This window comes from Sebastes fasciatus, chromosome 19 (genome assembly GCF_043250625.1).
Source record: "Sebastes fasciatus isolate fSebFas1 chromosome 19, fSebFas1.pri, whole genome shotgun sequence".
NCBI classification, from domain to species: Eukaryota; Metazoa; Chordata; class Actinopteri; order Perciformes; family Sebastidae; genus Sebastes; species Sebastes fasciatus.
Window position 1 is genome coordinate 3178056 of NC_133813.1, and position 20175 is coordinate 3198230.

At 43.6% G+C, this 20175-nt stretch overlaps 1 protein-coding gene across 2 annotated transcripts in view; it reads right to left on the bottom strand.

Annotated features, from left to right (window-relative positions):
* rph3aa (rabphilin 3A homolog (mouse), a) overlaps window positions 1–20175 on the bottom strand; it is a 43132-nt gene that overhangs the window by 11427 nt on the left and 11530 nt on the right. The gene's annotated exons all lie outside the window — the stretch shown is intronic.

A 20175-nucleotide genomic window follows, 5' to 3' on the forward strand; every position in this document is an offset into this window, starting at 1 on the left:
GTGGGTTACATGATGACTTATCTTAATAATACATGAAACCAAGACATCATCTGAAAGCAGTTTGTTCATGTGTCTCAGCCTGAGGGCCTCTCACCTCATGTGAGGATGCTGTTCGTGGACTACAGCTCAGCGTTCAATACTAGGGATGCACCGATACCCGATACCAGTATCGGGTATCGGGTCCGATACTGTGCTCATGTACTCGAACTTGCAAAACAGCTCTGATACAACGGCACCGACTCCACTTTACGGCAGCGTGACGTTAACCTCTCGTCACCATCTTTCGGGTCCTATCGCACGCACTCACGCTCCACCTCCCTGACGGTGCGGGCGAGACAGGCCTGTGGTGCGCCCGACCCCGCAGGGCCGGGATCCCACCATAGCTGGCACGCACCTGCCCTGACTTTCATTACGCCACGGGGTTTTGCTTGCATCCTCTGACTCGCGTGTGCGCCATGGGTCTGCAGACATCGCTGCAGACTCCTGACGCCTTTTACGTGGGCACGACGCGGTTGAGCCGCACTAAAGACAGTCCGCCCCGTACCGGTCGCTCCGCACCGTCTCGTATGCGGGACTCCCCAGCCTGCCGTGTGTCGCTCACACCCTCCAGCTGGCTGTTAACGAGGGTCTTTTGGCACAGAGAAGTACTCGTATCAGTACTCGGTATCGGCGAGTACCCAAATGTAAGTACTTGTACTCGGTCTGAAAAAAGGTCTGGTATCGGTGCATCCCTATTCAATACAATATTGCACTCCATGTTCGTCAATAAGCTCAAGGATCTGGGCCTGAACACAGCACCGTGTGACTGGATACTGGACTTTCTGATGGACCGACTCCAGTTGGTGAGAGTGGACGATAGACTGTATATAAGGAGTGGATATAGTCACCGTGCCGTCACCCATTGGTTGGTGGACTACGATTTTGAAGCCTCGAGTTTGGCGTTTTGGCCGTTGCTTGTTTATTTGCAACCAGAAGTGACACGAGAGGGTGGAGCTAAGTACAACCGAACGCTGAATAAGACATTTTTAGTTAACTTTCAAGAACTGAAAATATACTGTGAAAGGGTTAAAGTTGAACGACGAACTCCCAGACCGGACGTCGCCGTGGTAGCGACCTGTCAATCACGATGTAGCCCCGCCCCAAAGCATCCCCTGCTTTATGGTCTATCTGACTCTAAATGGGATCATCATTTACTAAATGAACATCATGCTGTATTGAAGAAGACTTGAAACTAGAGACTGAGACCATAAACTCATGTTTACAATGTTTACTGAGGAAATAAATCAAGAGAGAAGTAGGCTCATTTTCTCATAGACTTCTATACAATCTGACTTCTTTTTGACTTCATTCATTATATCAGTTGTTAAAAGATAACTGTGGAAATTAGATTTTTCCCAAAACATATATTGATTGAAACAATACAGCAAATAGTCTGTGCTACATCACCACAATATTTTGAGAAACACAAGCCTGTGCACCTATTTTTGCAACAGATTAGATCAAGGTGGCTAAATTTGTTGCATGCATAATTGTGAAGCTCAGACCTCCAGGCTACAGATGGAGAGAGAATAGCTGCTTTGGGATGGTTATGAGGATTTCATCTTACTGCGTACCTGCAGAGCTTCCGTGCACGTTATGAAATGAGGAAGACACATGCACAGCTTGACCACAGCTCATGAAATGCTCCTATTAGCACTTCCTATTTTCTTCTTCATGAGAGAAGGTAAAGTGCTCTTTATAACCCTCAGTGTGATGTAGATGTGTTGATCGGCGCCACAGATGGTCCAGTGGTTAAGGTTAAGGACGCTGACTGCAAACGCCGAGACGCAGGTTCGAACCCCGTCTGAAGTACGCCACACAGGAGTGTATGTGATGAAGGTGTGGTTTCATTTGTCTGCTCTAATAAACAAAAACTGAACGCTGTGGTCACAAAAGGCGTCGATTTCAACTTGTGAATTTCCGAATTTACAATATCGACCAACGAGGAGGAAACAGAAAACACATAAGTCCATGTGAGCCCAGGGGGTCTAGCTTGATGGGCATTTTAAAAAGAAATGGTATGTTTTTGTTATCACTTTACATGTGTTCTAGTCTTTAAAGGGACTGTTTGTAACTTTGTAAGCGTATAAATGTACCGGGTCGGGACACATGCACGCTCGAGTATGCGCGTTCGCGTGTGGCCGCTGCCTCGTCTCTTCTGCCTGCTTGCCTTCACTCAGACAGCGCGCGCGTTCTCGACCAGCTCGCTCCACCTCTAGACGTGAACGCGCGCTCACTCCACACTGCAGAAGAGTTAGTAGCTCTGAGAATATCTAGTGAATGTTCAGTGGACGTTTGTGCAGAAATAACTGCTGCAGCTCCTCCAGACCAACAGAGGTTTTCCATGTCTTGTGACGTGACGGGGCTCCGCAGAGAGAAACGTTATCACCAGCACCCGGTCGGAGACGGTAACGTTTCTCACTGCAGAGCCCCGTCACTTCACTTAGTGTTGTGTTGATGGAAGGCCACTGTCTTTATTCGGCTTTACGCTGCTCCTTTTTAACTATGAAGTCTTTATTGTTCTGATAACATCTTATATTTTGTGTTGGAAGTGTAGGCCTAAAACTGAAAGGTACAAACTGGCGTCAATTCATGTGAACCAAACTGCACAGAATAAAATCAGTGACCGAGTCAGACTGCCAACATAAAACTGTACGAGCAGCTCCGTGCGTTATTCAGCTTGTAAGACACGATTACAGAGAATGTCACCGTCCACTCAACTGTCAAGTGTGCCACGTACGGCTGGAGAGAGGCACTCCCTTTAAAAGCTCTGAGAGGAGCTAATTTGATTATCCATGATTTATTTCAGCTCTACCACACCGGCTGCTGTACCCGCGCCTCTGGCCCGGTATATTCCCAAACATCTGCCGGTCGTGTCCAAGTGCACGGGCACCATGTACTCGTGCAGCTGCTTGAGAATAAGGTGTTAATTGAGGCTGACTGCTGACTGTGTGCTGGGAACTGTTAGCTGTAATGTGTTATTGAAGTCCGCAATGTGCATGCCTGAAGACATTCTCACTGCGGAGAAGCGCACTCATTATCTTTTGACAAGAACATTGTTAAGAGGAAAGCATGACCTCAACTTTCTCGCCTCTGGTCCAAACCGGGCTGCCGAGACAGACGACACCTCCCGCGCTGACTGATCCCTGCAGTGCACACTTTTTGCTGACAGTACGGAGAAGAAATATTAAATATGTACCATTTCCTCTCCATTGTAAGCACATTTTATTCCCCGTTTTTAAGGGTCTCGGAGGTGGCCAACCCCTACATGACATGTCATCATCATTTCACTCTTAACTCGCCCGTAGAGTCTGAATAATCTACCGTGTAGGTACGAGCGGTTATATGTCCGTGTCCGAGCATTAACCATCACAAGAGATCAGGCGGCGGCTGCTGAGTACGAACATTTTAATGCCTCTCTTAGTTAACGGCTCAGTGCTTCATCTTTCTCATCCCCGTTCCCCTCTTTTTCCTCCCTGTCCCAACGCATGTAAATGTCAGAGGTTTCTATCACCGTGGACAATGTGACAACCTGACAGATTGATGTGTGTGTGTCGCCTTGAAGGGTTCACGGTGAGAGAGAAAGGTGGGGTCAGTAAGAAAGGAAATATTCTGAAATGGCAGACACTTTCAGCCCGTGAGTCACCACTCAACGGATAACACACACACACACACACACATACATACATGGACACACACACTGTCATTACGCGTCACATCACTGCAGTTACAGCTTGTGAAAATGACAAATTACCAGAATGTAAAACAACAAAACAACAAAGGAATGTGCAATCAAATGAAAACAGTGGTGGAAACGTACATAAAAGTAACAACACACTGTAAAAATAGTCTATTAAAGCTGCAGTAGTCAGTATATATGTTTGACATCATTGGGCAACAATTCCATAATAACCTTTCAGCATATTGTAATTCAAGTGTTCTGAGAGATAACTAGACTTCTGCTCATGGCTCTGTTTTCAGGCTTTAGAAAAGCCCTTGACGGGAGACTTTGACCAATCACAGGTCATTTCATTGAGAGAGCCTTCCTATTGGCTGTGCTCCGGTCACGTGACCAGAACTTGGCGTTCTTTCACCAGATTTCTACAATGGTGGCGGCGTCACAAACGTTCTCATTTTACAGCTAAACCGTGCACTACAAGATGATTCTGACAACATCTGAGGAGAGAAATAGGCATTAACGTAACAGAATATTGATTCATATTTGATCAGCGCTGCCTAGTTTGACCGTTTGGTCGGAGTTCAGAGTGATTGACAGCCGGCTCTCATAGACGGCAGATGGACAGCAGACCTCAGATCAGCTCTTACTGCTTGTTTTCCTCCGGTGTGTGAAATCTTGCAGATTCCGTTAGGAGCACCGGAGGACACAGAGGAACATGATGTTTTTCAGGTTACCTGTTTCATGTACTACTGTCACCATATAGTGACCGTTTTTTTAATCATAATTGCTCCAATCTCGCCTACTGATGCTTTAATAGTAGTGCTGCATTTTAAATGATACTATTATAAGTATATGTACATAAGTATTCGCAACAAAATGTGAACACGCCTACGCTTTCTTGACAAAAAGGATCGATACTACTCTCATGTCTGTACGGTAAAATATGAAGCTACAGTCAGGAGACGGTTAGCTTAGCTTAGCATAAAGACTGGAAACGGGGGGAAACAGCTAGCCTGAATCTGTTCAAAGGTACAGCTAAATGAGGACGTTGTTTTGTTCGTCTCCAAAGCATCGTCTGGTTTTTCTTTTTGTCCCTGTCAAATACCTGTCTGGTCTGAATGAACACCGTTGCTACCGTGGACATACAAAGAGCCGGTTTGTTTACTGTTCCGACATCAAAACATGAATTGTGCATCCCGTTTTCCCCGGATCACACGCGACCCCTCGTCATACCTCTGCACCACAGGTTGAGAACCACCGTTCCAAGCTAACAAAAACACAAGCAGTGTGTTCCAATCCGCGTACTTCTGTACTTACACTTACTACTTTGAGTGCATAAGTGCGTTCACATTGGGAAGTACGGCAAAATGCAGTGCACTCAAAGTACCCGGATGTTGTACTCAAAGCGGTCAGATCGTTGAGTGTGGAACGCTGGACACTTTCCACACTCAACTGTCGCCATCTTGGCTACGTAGCGGAAGGGGCGGAGCCACGACCACTATTCAAACATACGTAGGTAACAGAATAAAACAATACGGAAACATACCGGTGCATTTTCAGTCAACAGGAGGACACATCGTAGGCGTAGGCGACGACGTTGGAAACGTAATTTCCACTCTGCTTTCATTTTTTTTCAGAAGATATTTTGGCGGGTAGCGAGCCGCGGTCAAATGTTGCGAGTATTCGATTTGAGACGACCCTACCCCGCTGAAATTTACGCACTGCTCAAGTGAGTACAGAGTGCACAAAGTGCACTACACTGAAGTGTACTTCTGGAAGTACGTGGATTGGAACACACTCAAGGATTCTTAGTTTCAGGTGATTATACACAAATGAAAACATAGTTATGAATATTATGTTACATTTCTGCCAATAGATCCCCCAAAATGTTACACACAACATTAAAAAAACCTTTATAAAATGTGATGCATTGTTATAAATAAACTACCCTGCAGTGTAAAGCAGGTAAAATGCTGCATATATGTTAATGCATCAATAGTAATAATTCTATAATACAACACATTGTCAGTTTGCATGAGTACTTTTATTTCTGACTTTAAGTTTTGCTGATAACATTTGTGTACTTTTACTATTAGGGAAATTTTGAATGCAGGACTTTCACTTGTATTGGAGTATTTTTTTTATTATATTGCTACTTTTACTTACATAAAATATGTCAATACTTCTTCCACCACTGAATATTTATCTCTGAAATGTAGCATGTACCAGTACCTCGACATTGCCTTTGAGTAAATGTACTTGAAATGTTGACATTTTAAATTAAATATCACACAAATACGTCTTTCTCCGCTGGAAAAGATTGTAATCCATACATTATATTATCCATGAATGAGAGTCAGGGTCAGTTCTTCACACTCACATGCACACCGACACACAGACACATGGCGTATGAATCGAGTATAGACCGGAGCGGTCGCTGCCTTACAGTAGATCAATGAGCTCTGGAGCTCTGCGGCAGGACATGACACTTCTATCTGATTCTCAATGTCAGAGCGCAGAAACTGCTTTACTCATGACAGCATATCAATACCAGCCCTCTTCTCACCCCGTGACCCTTCAATGGGTCTCATGTGCAGCACTCGTGCGGCAAAGTACTTAGTAGTACTGATCAATGGTGGGATGTAGCTAAGTACATTTATACAAGGACACATTTGAGGCACTCTACCTGAATATTTCCATTTTATGCTACTTTATACTTTCTCCACTCCAATATATTTATCTGACAGCTTTAATTACTTTACAGATTACAGTTTTTTCATCCCCTTCCTGTCCAGTGTGCTCTCGTATTGCAACGTATCGGCATACAACGGTTCGTATGATATTTTAGGAAAAGTTATTGTGTTGTTTTTTGTGCGTTTTCCTACAAATGTCCAGCAACACGAGCGATCAGTGTGCCTGCGCAAGCCCCAACAAAACTACTTAGTTAGGTTTAGGAAACGATCGTTTGGGTTATAATAACAACAGAAGTGGCGTTACTTAAAGGGACTGTTTGTAACTTTCTAAGCGTATAAATGTAGCGGGTCGGCACACATGCGCGCTCGCGTGTGGCCGCTGTCTCGTCTCCTCTGCCTGCTTGCCTTCACTCAGACGGCGCGCGTCCTCGCTGTCTCGCTCCAAAACTAGATGTGAACGCGCGCTCACTCCACACTGCAGAAGAGTTAGTTTAGCTCTGAGAATATCTAGTGAATGTACAGGGGACGTTTGTGCAGAAATAACTGCTGCAGCTCCTCCAGACCAACAGAGGTTTCCCGTGTCCTGGGAAGTAACGGGGCCCCGCAGAGAGAAACGTTACCGTCTCGTTACCGACCGGTTGCCGGTGTCTTCCTGCTCTCTCCGGTTGCGGGCGGAGAGGGACGAGTTTCTCGCTGCAGAGCCCCGCTGCCTCAGCCTGCGCTGAGGCAGGAGAAGCAAACACAGTATCAGCATTGATTCATGAAGAGACCTTCGTCTGGTCAGCTAACATTACTGCCAAGCAGCTGAAATAAAGAGTGATATTGTGGTTTTAGCTGACGTGTGTTGCCTCACTGTGTTGAGCGATGCTCGTTCATGTCCATTTAGAGCGAGCACGAGCCCAACGCTGACTTTCGTTGATTTCACGGCCACAGGTGTCGCTGTTAAGAAGCATTTCTGAAAGTTACAAATAGTCCCTTTAAGTACGCAAGTTACGTGACAAATAAATCGACTTTGACTTCTGTTTTCACACGGGACACGAATAGCGTCTCCCGCGTTAAAGTCCTGTGTCTTTTGATCAACCCGTCCACCCCGACGGCCTCTCTACCTGGATTTTGTCGCTCTTTATACCAATGGTGTAGCCCCGGGTGTGCCTTTGCCACCCAAAGAGGCACCCAAAAATCCGATATTATTCTTACCCTAACTCTAAACAATCTCACTCCTCAAGCCTAAACCAACCCAACCAACTAAGGCAGTGAGTACTAGCCAATCAGAAGCAGAGTGGGGTGTTAAATGCCTTTGCTTTAGCAGGATTCATAATTTTGCGACTGAGAATGGCTACACAGAAAGCTGCCGGAGCCAGTAGCAAAATTGACATACTCCCATGTTGATAAGAGTATTATATACTTGACAAATCTCAAAGTCCCAGGCTGAATTTCAATCCCAGTCTGCCCCTGAATCATTTGGCCTTCCTGTTTTTCTGGTGCACACCCACAGTTTGTTTTTTTCCGGCTACATTAGTGCGTAAGTACAAACAGTGTATGAGAACAGCCTGAATGCTGTTGTTCCAGTCCAAGGTGGTTTTGTATTTTGATCTTCCCCATCAAACCAAGCATTACAGTTTTCATTTTTTGGTATCCAGTGTTCACTTCAGGCCTGTGTGACAGTCAAATACTCATCTACTGTCCCAACTGTGTCCGTGATGTGGGGGGATGACGTGGTTTCCTTCAAGCATGTCTTGAGAAGGCCACATCAAGGACACATGTCTTCACACGAAGCCTGGTTAGATTTATACCCGTTTTATGGCGCCGGTGGACTGCGGGGCGGAACGACCTCCAGGGACACGACGTACTGACATGCATGTGCGTGTCCATTTGAGATTATAGGTCGCACCTCGAGAGGTGAACCTCCACGATGATGAGACGAGGAACAGGGCGATTTTCATCTACCCACTCGCAGCTGTTTCTATGTAGGATGCATTATAACCTTAAAGGAATTACATCTGAGATGAATCATATGATGTTTTAATATTTGAGCGTGCACAAGCGAGATGTAGATTTTAGGGAAAAGTTGCGAGGTTTTATTTTTAGCCACGGTGACAGCGAGGCTCTAGGGATGCTTCAGACTCTCTGTCAGTCAGTCAGTCGGTCGGTCCGCTACTTTGGGGCAGACGGAAATATCTCAACAACTATTGGATGGATCGTCATGAAATTTTCTGCAGACATTCATGATCCCCAGAGGATGAATCCTAATGACTCTGGTGATCCTAGGACTTTTCCTCTAGCACCACCAGCAGGTTGACACGTGTGTTTTTGAGAAATATCTCAACGACTTTTGAGAGGCTTGACATGAAATGTAATACAGACATTCATGTTCCCTTCAGGATGAATTATAATGACTTTATTAATCCTCTGATTTTATATCTAGCGCCATCATCAGGTCAAAATTTTAATATGTCCAATACTATTGTTTATGATCAAATACCTGCAGAACTAATGACATGTGTTTTGATCTAATTAGCAAATGTCAAGTCAAGTCAATTTTATTTATATAGCCCAATATTACAAATCACGTTACATCTTTGTCCTTAGACCCTCGAATAGGAAAAACTCCACGAAAAAGAGACATTTTAAAAGGCCTTTTTTCGGGCGATTCATTTGCACTGCAATATATTTTTTCAAACTATGTTTTTGTAACAAGTGCTTTCACACGGAACACAAATGTTACGCTGCGAAAAAAGCTGCATAATATTCGAGTGAGGTTGATTTTTCTGGGCTTTTACACCGCGAATAAAGGCATCAACCAATCACGTGACGTTGTTCGGAATGGACATATTCAATACGTACACTATAGTGTACAACAACACGGAGGCTCTGTAGTCCAAACCAAGACGTCAAACTTTATTACTCCTTTCAACCTTGACCAGATTCACTCCTTCCATTCTTACCTTTCACAATAAAAGCCCCAGACATATACACGGCATAACTGTTTACCAGAGGCAAATTCACTTCCGAGCATTTCGCTAAAAGGAAACTCAATAAAATAGCTTACAGTAGTTTAGGCTATGCAACAATTTACCTCAGACAGACTGCCAGACACTGCTCTGGGTCAGTAGTTGATCATCTGCCTGCGTGAATCTATTCAAACCTTTTACTGAAAAAGTGATGCAACTCTCCCAAATTAGCATCGAGTGTTTTTGTGACGTTTATTCGTCACCACCAGTGGGCAACTTCCGGGTCTGAAAAGTGAAGCCAACGCTGAAGTGCCTTAAACCTGCATTCTCTCTAACAGCCAGCAGGGGGCGACTCCTCTGGTTGCTAAAAGAAGTCTGATTGTATAGAAGTCTCTGAGAAAATGAGCCTACTTCTCTCTTGATTTATTACCTCAGTAAACATTGTAAACATGAGTTTATGGTCTCAATCGCTAGTTTCAAGTCTTCTTCAATACAGCATGATGTTCGTTTAGTAAATGATGGTCCCATTTAGAGTGAAATAGACCATAAAGCAGGGGATGCTTTAGGGCGGGGCTACCTTGTGATTGACAGGTCGCTACCACGGCGTTGTCCGGTCTGGGAGTTGTCCGTGTTTTCGTCTTACAACTTCTTTGACAATGTGTTTTCACTTCATGAAAGTTAATTATAACCTTTTTGGTCGCCTAAAAATGATTCAGCGTTCAGTTGTACTTAGCTCCACCGTCTCGTGTCACTTCTGGTTGCCAAAAAACCGAGACGGCTACGGCCAAAAACCAAGTTGGCGACGGCCAAAATGCTGAACTCTAGGCTTCAAAACGGCGGCAACTACGTCCATTTCTTATACACAGCCTATGGTCACGCCTCCGGTCTGTAAAGGCCTTGGAAGAAACCTCAGGAAGAGCAACAGAGGAGGGATCTCTCTCGCTGGATGGACAGACGTGTAATAGATGTCGTGTGTGCAGAATAAACCAACGTAATAAAATTACAGTATAGACAATCCATAGATAGTAAACATATATGCAGAATATGGATCCAGGAGGAAGTCAAGCAGCTTCCAGGTGCCTCCAAATGTTAACATGCTTAAACGTAGACCTGCTTAACATCATTGTCATTGTGAGCATGTTAGCATTTAGCTCACAGCACCTCTGTGCATACGAACAGCCTCACAGAGCTGCTAGCATGGCTGCAGTCTTCTTCTATTGCATCCAACACACAAACGCTTCTTTCTCTCTGAGGTCAGATAAGGAGAAGTGAAGTGGAATCAGCTTATCGCTCTTCTTCCGTCTGTCTGTCTGTCTGTCTGTTCGTTTGTCTCTCTTCTCACTCAGACTGTCTGTTTCTCAGCTGATGGCGAGTGCAGGAAAGTAGGTCTTCTGTAATTAAGACCGTCATCAACCTGGCATCAACATTAGCACAAATTGACATGCACAAAATATGAACACACACACACACACACACACACACAGACAGTGTTTGCAGAGAGAGGACCTGTCACACATGGTCAGCGGCCCAGAGAAGAGCATTGCAAATTGACGTGAAGTAAAAGGAAACCAAGGCATTTTAGCTCCATGAGACTATGTGGGCTGACTAAGAGCTGCAGGGCCACGCACACACACAGACAGACACACACACACACACACACACAAGCATGCACACACACAAACACAAGTTATTCACACAAGCAAACACACATTGTGCGAGAGAGTGTGTGTGTGAGCGCTGCGGGGAGGAAAACTCTGACAGATTGCGTCATCCTCCTGTGCGTCCTGTAACGCCGAGAGGCCTCCCTACTTCAGACTGGAACACAAGATAAAAATGACCTTACACTTAATAAATACATTTAATATACGCTCCATTAAATACTTTATCTAACTATTCAACACGGTCGCACGGAAAGGCGACTGAATGACACGATAACACGCAAGGTAAAAGTGTGTAATAAGAACGCCCTTCTTGCTTTAGGCGTGTTATTTTGGTGATATATTGTATGTATTTGATGCACATATTTATACTCTTATATTTCTAATTTCTTATTTTTCTTATTTATTTCTATTTCTCTACATATATTGTAGCATTATGTACATAATTTACATGTTACATACTCCTTTATTTCTATTTCTTACATTTATGCTTTTATATAGGAGCAACTGTAACGTCCCGATTCCCCCTCGGTGATCAATAAAGTATTTGATTCTGATTTTCACGCCATGAAGCTACGCATCCGTGTGAATATGGTACACTCAGAGCTAGTGACGTAGAATTAAAAGGGGAGAACGACCGCTAATGGCGGGTGGGAGACGAGGTGGACGGGTCCCAACAAACAGGAGACCGCTGTTCCAGACCAGTGTTTTGTTTCGTAAGTTACGTTAGTGACGTTTGTCACGTTTTCCGACTGAGGTTACGTTGTTTCCGTGTGTATTTTACTTTGTTTACGTACTTATTTTAGGGCCAACCATGATGTTTTTCCTCAACCTAACTAAGTGCTCTTGTTGCCTAAATCGAAGTGAGTGGTTTTGTCTGTGAAGCTATAATCAAACAAGACATTGATAGGAATGATGGCCAAGACTACAGGATGAACCTCAATCATCCTTTTAAAGTGCAAAGACCATAGACTATATAAGAAGTGGACGTAGTCACCGTGACGTCACCCATTGGTTGGTGGACTACAGTTTTGAAGCCTCGAGTTCGGCCTTCTTGCCATCGTCATGTTGTTGTTGTTTTTGCAACTAGAAGTGACACGAGAGGGTGGAGCTAAGAACAACCGAATGCTGAATAAGACATTTTTAGGCGACCAAAAATGTTATAATTAACTTTAATGAAGTGAAAACACACTGTGAAAGGGTTAAAGTTCGAAGACAAAAACACGAACAACTCCCAGACCGGACAACGCCGTGGTAGCGACTTTATTATATTAACCCAAGACACAATGTTTTTCCCTAAAGTTAACTTTTTTTTGGGCTTAAACCTAAAGAAGCCTTTTTGTTTGTGTTCAAAATGTAATGTTTCATTCAGTTTTACAACGTGTTAGACTGGTTGCTTTTAAGTTTCACTTTTACAACGTAGTAAGCATAGTAGACCCCTAATGACCCACATCTATGGCGCTTATAGCGACTGATAACGCCTATTTGATGGCCTGATAACAGTCGAATCGCATTTTGGCCGTCACCATCTTACAATTAACTTTGATAAACTGAAAACACACTGTGAAAGGGTTAAAGTTCTAAGATGAAAACGCCGTGGCAGCGACCTGTCAATCACAAGGTAGCCCCGCCCTAAAGCATCCCCTGCTTTATGGTCTATTTGACTCTAAATGGGACCATAATTTACTAAATGAACATCATGCTGTATTGAAGAAGACTTGAAACTAGTGATTGAAACCATAAACTCATGTTTACAATGTTTACTGAGGTAATAAATCAGGTGAGAAGTCGGCTCATTTTCTCATACACTTCTATACAATCAAACTTCTTTTAGCAACCAGAGGAGTCGCCCCCTGCTGGCTGTTAGAGAGAATGCAGGTTTAAGGCACTTCAGCTTCACTTCTCAGACCTTGGAGGTTACCCACTGGTAGAGACAGAACAGGTGGGACAGTACAAATGCTGGTTGAGGGTATTGGATCAATCGTTGGCCCTTAAACAAGGTTACCCATCTCAGGAAGCCAGGTTCAGGCGACCTCAGCCTCTCCATCTGAATTAGACTGGAACATTTCAGCTCTTAACTGAACACCACACTCTTCCATCCCACTACCAAACCCCCTCTCTCACGCCTTTCCTCACACCGTCCACACAGCTGTCACTTCTCTCATCAATCCACCATCATCCATTCATCATCATCCATTCATACACTCTGCTATCTCGACCCCCTTCTCCACTCCTCCACTGAGGCTTGTCAGACTAGTGAGGAAGCAGCTTATGGAGCTTAGTTCTGCAAAGAGGCATCACCACCTCCTTTATCCCCCCGTCAGATGACTCTCTCTCGCAGGGGATGGTTGACTCTTGCATAAACACACACACATATGTACACAAGGACTCCTTGGTAAAGCCAAGCGTAGATATAAGAGTAATCTGGTCTTCAATCCCAACATGGGAGGCTGAAAGCTTTGACGTCACCACAGAGTTTTCTAGAAACCACTGCACCTAGTTTGTGTGGTGGAGGAGGAGGATGCAGGACAACAAAACATGTGAGAGTGAAAGACTTGATGGCTTTCACGTTGTACACAAGTAGGTCGAGGGATGAAAGCAGGAGGGATACAGTGTTAGGGTGCATTTGTTTACTCATGCTAACAGTGAGGCTCAAGGGAATATCGGCTGGTCTCTCCACCACTTTGACTTAACATATCTCAACAACGACTGGATGGATTGGCTTGAAATTTGGTACAAACATTCATGTTCCCTTCAGGATGAATTGAGACAATTTTGGTGATCCTGTGATTTTTCCTCTAGCGCCACCATCAGGTCAAAATTCGAATTTGTCCTTTAAGACCAAATACCCGCAAATTACTTTGTGTTTAGTGTCGGGCTGTCAATTGCTTAAAATAGTTAATCACGATTAATTGCAAATTAATCACACATTTTTGTCTGTTCAAAATTAACCTTAAAGGGAGATTTGTAAAGTATTTAATGCTCTTATCAACATGGAAATGGATGAATATTCTGCTTGATGCAAATGCATGTATATATTTATTATTATAAATCAATTAACAACACAAATCAATAACAGATATTGTCCAGAAACCCTCACAGGTACTGCATTTAGCATAAAACAATATGCTCCAATCATAACATGGCAAACTGCAGCCCAACAGGCAACAACAGCTGTCAGTGTGTCAGTGTGCTGACTTGACTATGACTTGCCCCAAACTGCATGTGATTATCATAAAGTGGGCATGTCTGTAAAGGGGAGACTCGTGGGTACCCATAGAACCCATTTACATTCACTGATCTTGAGGTCAGAGGTCAAGGGACCCCGTTGAAAATGGCCATAACAGTTTTTCCTTGCCAAAATTTTGCGTAAGTTTGGAGCATTATTTAACCTCCTTTGCGACAAGCTAGTATGACAAGGTTGGTACCGATGGATTCATTATTCATTATGATGCCAGTATCTTGACACTGGCTTTAAAACTGAGCTCGCTACAACCTAAAAATCACAAGTGGCATTAATGCGTTAAAGAAATGTGCGACGTTAAAACAAATTTGCGTAACGTGTTATTATCCCTTTAATTTTGACAGCCCTAGTTTGCATGCTCACAGTAAAACAAGTTGATGATGAACACGGTTAAAAGGTGCAGTGTGTAGGATTTGGCGGTATCTAGCGGCATCTTGCAGATTGCAACCAACTGAAACTTCTCCCGTGTGCCAAGCGTGTCGGAGAACTATGGTGGCAGACGTGAAAACGTGAAAGGCCCTCTCTAGAGCCAGTGTTTGGTTTGTCCGTTCTGGGCTGCTGTAGAAACATGGCGGCCGCTCATTCTAAAGTAACAAAAACACTATTCTTATTTTCAGGTGATTTTACACTAAAGAAAATATACTTATTAATATTATATTCCATTTCTGCCAATAGAGTGCTGCAGGAATGAGTCCTAAAACCCAGAGATGAGTTAGCATTGCAGTACTTCCGGTTCCCTTGTCTAAAAAAAACTGAAATATCTCGACAACTATTGGATGGATTGCCATGAAATTTGGTACAAACATTCATATTCCCCTCAGGATGAATTGTAATAACTTTTGCGATCTTCTGACTTTTAATTTAAATGTGTCCAATACTTTCGTTTATGAGCAAAATGATGAACACGGTTAAGAGTATCCCTGCTAAACAGCAGCATGCCTGCATTGTCATTGTGGGCATGTTAGGACACTGACTCTTGTGTTTAGCTAAATGCACCACTGTCCCTAAGTACACCCTCACAGCATGGCTGTTTGGATCTGTTTGGATTTGGGGCGCCTTGGTGGCCTCGGGGGTTAAAGCTGATGAACTGAAATCCTGCAATTTATTGCAAGTAATCCCCCCATCCCTTTCTCTCTCTCTCTTTCTCTTTCTTTTCTCATACCCTGTCATCTCTCTCCCAAAAAACAATTTGTAAGAAATCTGTTAGGATCGCATTGATCCTTTCTTTAAACCAAAAGTATATATTTATATATTTAAAACAAAGACTAAAAGAATAAATGTAAAGGCAGATATGCAGATGACAGGAGTGCTCTGCATGGCAAGTTCAATACGAGAGCAAACACCCATATGGTGAGTGGACATCACAGATCCTGTGTGTCTCTTTGCGTGTGTTTATACACCAGAGGAAGCCACTAAACAGAATGCAAACCTCCGGCTAATTGTCTGTCTACTGTATCTGTCTCTCTCTCTCTGTGTGAGACGGCTGACGGCTGAGAGGGTTTGTTTGACTTTACGAGGAGGAAGTCCGCTGCAAGAGGTAGAATAATGAGGAGTAACGAGATCAGAGATAGACCCAACACCATGCATGTCCTGCCAGAGGAGTCACCACATATGATGCACTCATCTGTCAACATTCAATCTTCCATGTAAACGGAGTCGGTGAACATCATCATTGTCCGTGTCGTTGTCATTTACTGCCACTGATCCATGAAACAATGTTAAAAGTGTCTTATGTTGGGTTCAGACTACACAATATTGGTGGATATTCTGGAATAGGTTTAGCGAATGGAGCATTTTCCGATTAAGACATGTGGGATATGCGAATCTTGCCAGTCTGTTATCGTGCATTTCCGTAAAAAGAATAGCTTGAAGAACACAGTTTTCCAAAGCTTGCAGAACGATGACAACGAGAGCAACCAGTCCGTTCTTATTCCCAGGGCATCAAATACCGACGTTTTGTCACGGCCGTCAGCGTGTGATACCGCCGCACAAGGCACCCTTTAGCGCCGGTATAAAACGCACCCGTTCACGTTGTGTCACGTTACAATCAGCTGTTCGTTGAGGTCCCACGTTCACAACGTTTTGTGTCATTTTCCCTGTACAAACAACAGTTTTAAGCCCAACCATGTAGTGGTAAAAATAGCAAAAAATAAACTGATGCCAAGGGGCGTGACAAAGCGGCGGTATGTGACAAGTTGGGATGAGAACATGTTGCGTGTTCACAATGTAATGTCTCATTTTCACTTTACAAAGGTAGCAGTTTTAAGTCCCACCTTACCTACTTAAAGGGACTGTATGTAACTTTTTACACATATAAATAGTTTTTTATTGCCTGTGTGTGAACAGGTTGTAACCTAACCTAAGAAATGAGACCTTCCGCGACTTTCTGGGTTTCCTCTATCAGCCTGTAGACCGCTTTAAATGTGATGAGCCCGGGCCGTTTATACCGGAAAAAATCCAACGGATGTGACGTCATGCACGCTCACGAGTGCCTTTATTTTCAGCTACGCTTACAGTGTGCAACCATAGCTAATGTTCCATTAACGCCAACAAACGACCAGCCGCCACCACAACTCAGACTCCCAACACACACTCTATGGAAGCACAAAAAAAACAAAGTTATATCTGGTGAAGCCCGTCTTGCAAAACAGAAATGTGACCGACATCAGGAGAAAACTAGGATCAACATTGACCGGGCCTTTGATTCATGGAGGGACCTTTGTTTACGAGCATAAGTGCGTGCAAAAGGACGCTGACTGTCGTTGACTTAACGGCCACAAGGGTGGCCTGATTCTTAAATAGAGTCCCTTTAACTTATGGTAGGTTTATGCTCGCCGTAGTGAAACCGGCGCGAGGTGCACATGACATTAAATTCTTGGAAAGAAATAGGCAACACACCGGGGAAGAAGAGGCTTTCTGCTGCGGGCTGTGAAAGAAAATGAGAGATTGTTTTAAAAGCTAAAAAAAAAAGGTCTCATGGAAAGAGTGGCGACCCGAGGGGAAGCACCGAGAGACAGGAAGTAATTTAGACTTGGAGGTAAGGCTCAGTAATAATTAGAGAACACAAATGCAATGTTTGGCGGTACGTACGTCGATGTTTAGTGTTTACTCCTGTTGCCAGGCAGCCTACTTCCATTATGCTTATTCACAGAATATTTTGTCTGTACCCCTCCTGGCGTTTCGGAGCATATTGCAACGAACAACGCGCTGAGCATAAACGCCTCTGTGCATGCTTGTAGTGCGTGCGCCATGTACGGAGGCCCGAAAAGCAGGTAGCCCTAGGACGTACGTCGTTGCGGCATTTTACGTTAACAGGTATGCACGGCTGCATGTAACAGGAATATTAGAGGCCATGTAAACAGTTTAGTAGGATCTTTTTGGAATAAGGGCACACACTTTAGTCGTTGTATTCATCAGGGCCCTTACACTATTATTGTCATCTATGGAGGACAAACACATATTGCTGCTGGTGGGGAGTGTCAGACATGTTTGCCCCGAGGCCCCTGACAGAATACCCGGGTCATGCAGAGGAGATATCCACACACAGCACCGATATAAAAGTACCTCAGTGATTTTCTGTTTACAGCTGTGTTTCTGTACGACACACAAATATAAATACACATCTGCCCCCGCCCGTCCTTTCCTGGCTGTGTCCGTGATATACAGCTAATCAAACACTCGGGGCCGCGGTGGGTTTGTGCAACACATCTGCCGTTGCCTGCTGAGCTGAGAGAATTCCCGAGCGTTGGAAACAATAATGCCTCAGCTGCAGATCTGAGGAGGAGGAAAGTCAATTACTGTACATTTCAACCGTCCAAATTGCTAAACGCTCGACTTGAATGAGCTCATGTGGAACCGTCCTCATGGGAAGTAATGGGAAAATGGGAAATTCATGAATTTCAATTGATTGCTTTGATGAATTAGATTAGAATGGGCTTGACCCCAAACCTGACACCGTTTTATGAGCAAAGAGGCAATTTCACCCACTTAAACTGGTCAGGTGTCCTCATAAAACCTATCAATAACATAAAACTACGGACTTTTATTACCTTCAACATTAGCTATGTGTGCATGTATAGTTTTTGCATGTTAAAGTTATTATGACGACCATTCAGACACTCCTTTAAAAAATTAAATTTCAGCATCTTCAGATGTCTGAATATAGTCCCATCCTGCAAGTATGTAAGTAATAATACATCTACTAGCCTTTGTTTACAATATGATTTCTACACACTCACTCACAGGGACTATTTCTTCAGTGGAAAGTAGTTCCACTTCACTTCCACTGTATTAGAGAGGAGGCAGTAATCTTAGAGACAGACACCGTATTTCACGAGGCTGGGACGATACATCTATCTTCCGATTTGATATTATCACGATACTTGGGTGCCGATTCCATAAGTATTGCGTTTTTTTTAGTATTGTGATTCGATATTATGATTTACTGCAATTTTTCTTAACTTTTTTAACACTAGACCATGAGAAAAAGTTGAATCTTACATGTTTAGGGACCTTTACTTTGGAAAATATCTAAATTAATACAGTAAAAATTTTGATTTTCAGCATGTATGTAGTCAGAGATGTCCTGAAGTCAAATATATCAGTCATTGTCAGGAATTATTCATTACATTTTCAAAGAAATCAAAGAATAAAGACATTTCTCTCACAAATTAGTGGTATTTTATTTTTAATTTATAAGGGCCATGTAATGTTTTATACTTCTGGTGAATATAATCCAATCAATCTTATTTCCATATATGTATTTTGTATATACAGTTCCCTTTGTTAACACCTTATTTTGAAAACCAGACGTTGTCACAACTCTCCCGTCAGCTCCGTTCTCTTTATCCATCCATGGTCAGCTCCATCGGGGCTGTTTGAATGCAGAGAACATAAATGTCAGTATCTGGGTGCTCTACAGTTGTAGCGTCGGCCCATTTGACCACGGAGACGAGAGCGACGCCCGGCTCGACCGCACGTTACCGCGATACGATAACGTTTCCTGTCCGTGACAGAGTTAGCATGCAGCTTTAGCCGTGATGTCTAGCTCTGCTTTTCCTGCAATGTGTGAAACCCAAAGTGTTTCCATCCTTTACTGGATGTGTAGTGTTTACCACGCTGGATTTAACATGTGAGGGTGCAGGTCGGATCCACGCTGACCCTCCAACGGTTTCTACTTTCTGTTCTTTGCGGTTTGTTTTGGTTGACGGATACGGAGCAGATATGACGTCACGTTACTCAGACTATAACAATAAAAGCGGTGACTTCCTTCTACCTCCACAGAGACTCAAATAAAGCAAATATATAAAAAATCTAATTCAACATCCTAAAAAAGTCTTTGACAGGACTTAAACTCTGATCTCCTGCATGAACATCAGATGTGCTCCTCATCCATTCACAACGCTGACCGCCATTTACTTTCCATCTTGCTTTAATGAATGACTGCTGGCATTGGATGTAAATCATTCCTAATATCCTAATTCCTCGGATGCTGGGCTATCCTAGGAATATATCAATACGTTTAGGGTTTGGTTGAGTCGACACTTTAATCCTAAACAGATAATGTGTCATTAACCTCATAGTGGCAGCAGTTATTTTGCCACTAAGATGTTTTACTGCACTCAAGACAATTAAGTCGTGAAAGCACGCCAACATCTCAAAAAGCACAGACACAAGAAAAAAAAAACCCAGAGTAGGAAGTATTTCCCCTGAGTTCAGCAGGCAGGGGGTGTTGAGTCGGCGTGAACCGTTTCTGCTCAAGCACATTAGCCACATCAGTCAGCACCTGAGCGCTCAGCAGCCTGTATAATCCACCGCCACCCACCTCACACACAATACAGTCAATACAGCTGATTGGAGGGTCAGAAGCAGCATTCAGCAGGGATTACAGGGAGCATGGGAAAGAAGAGGG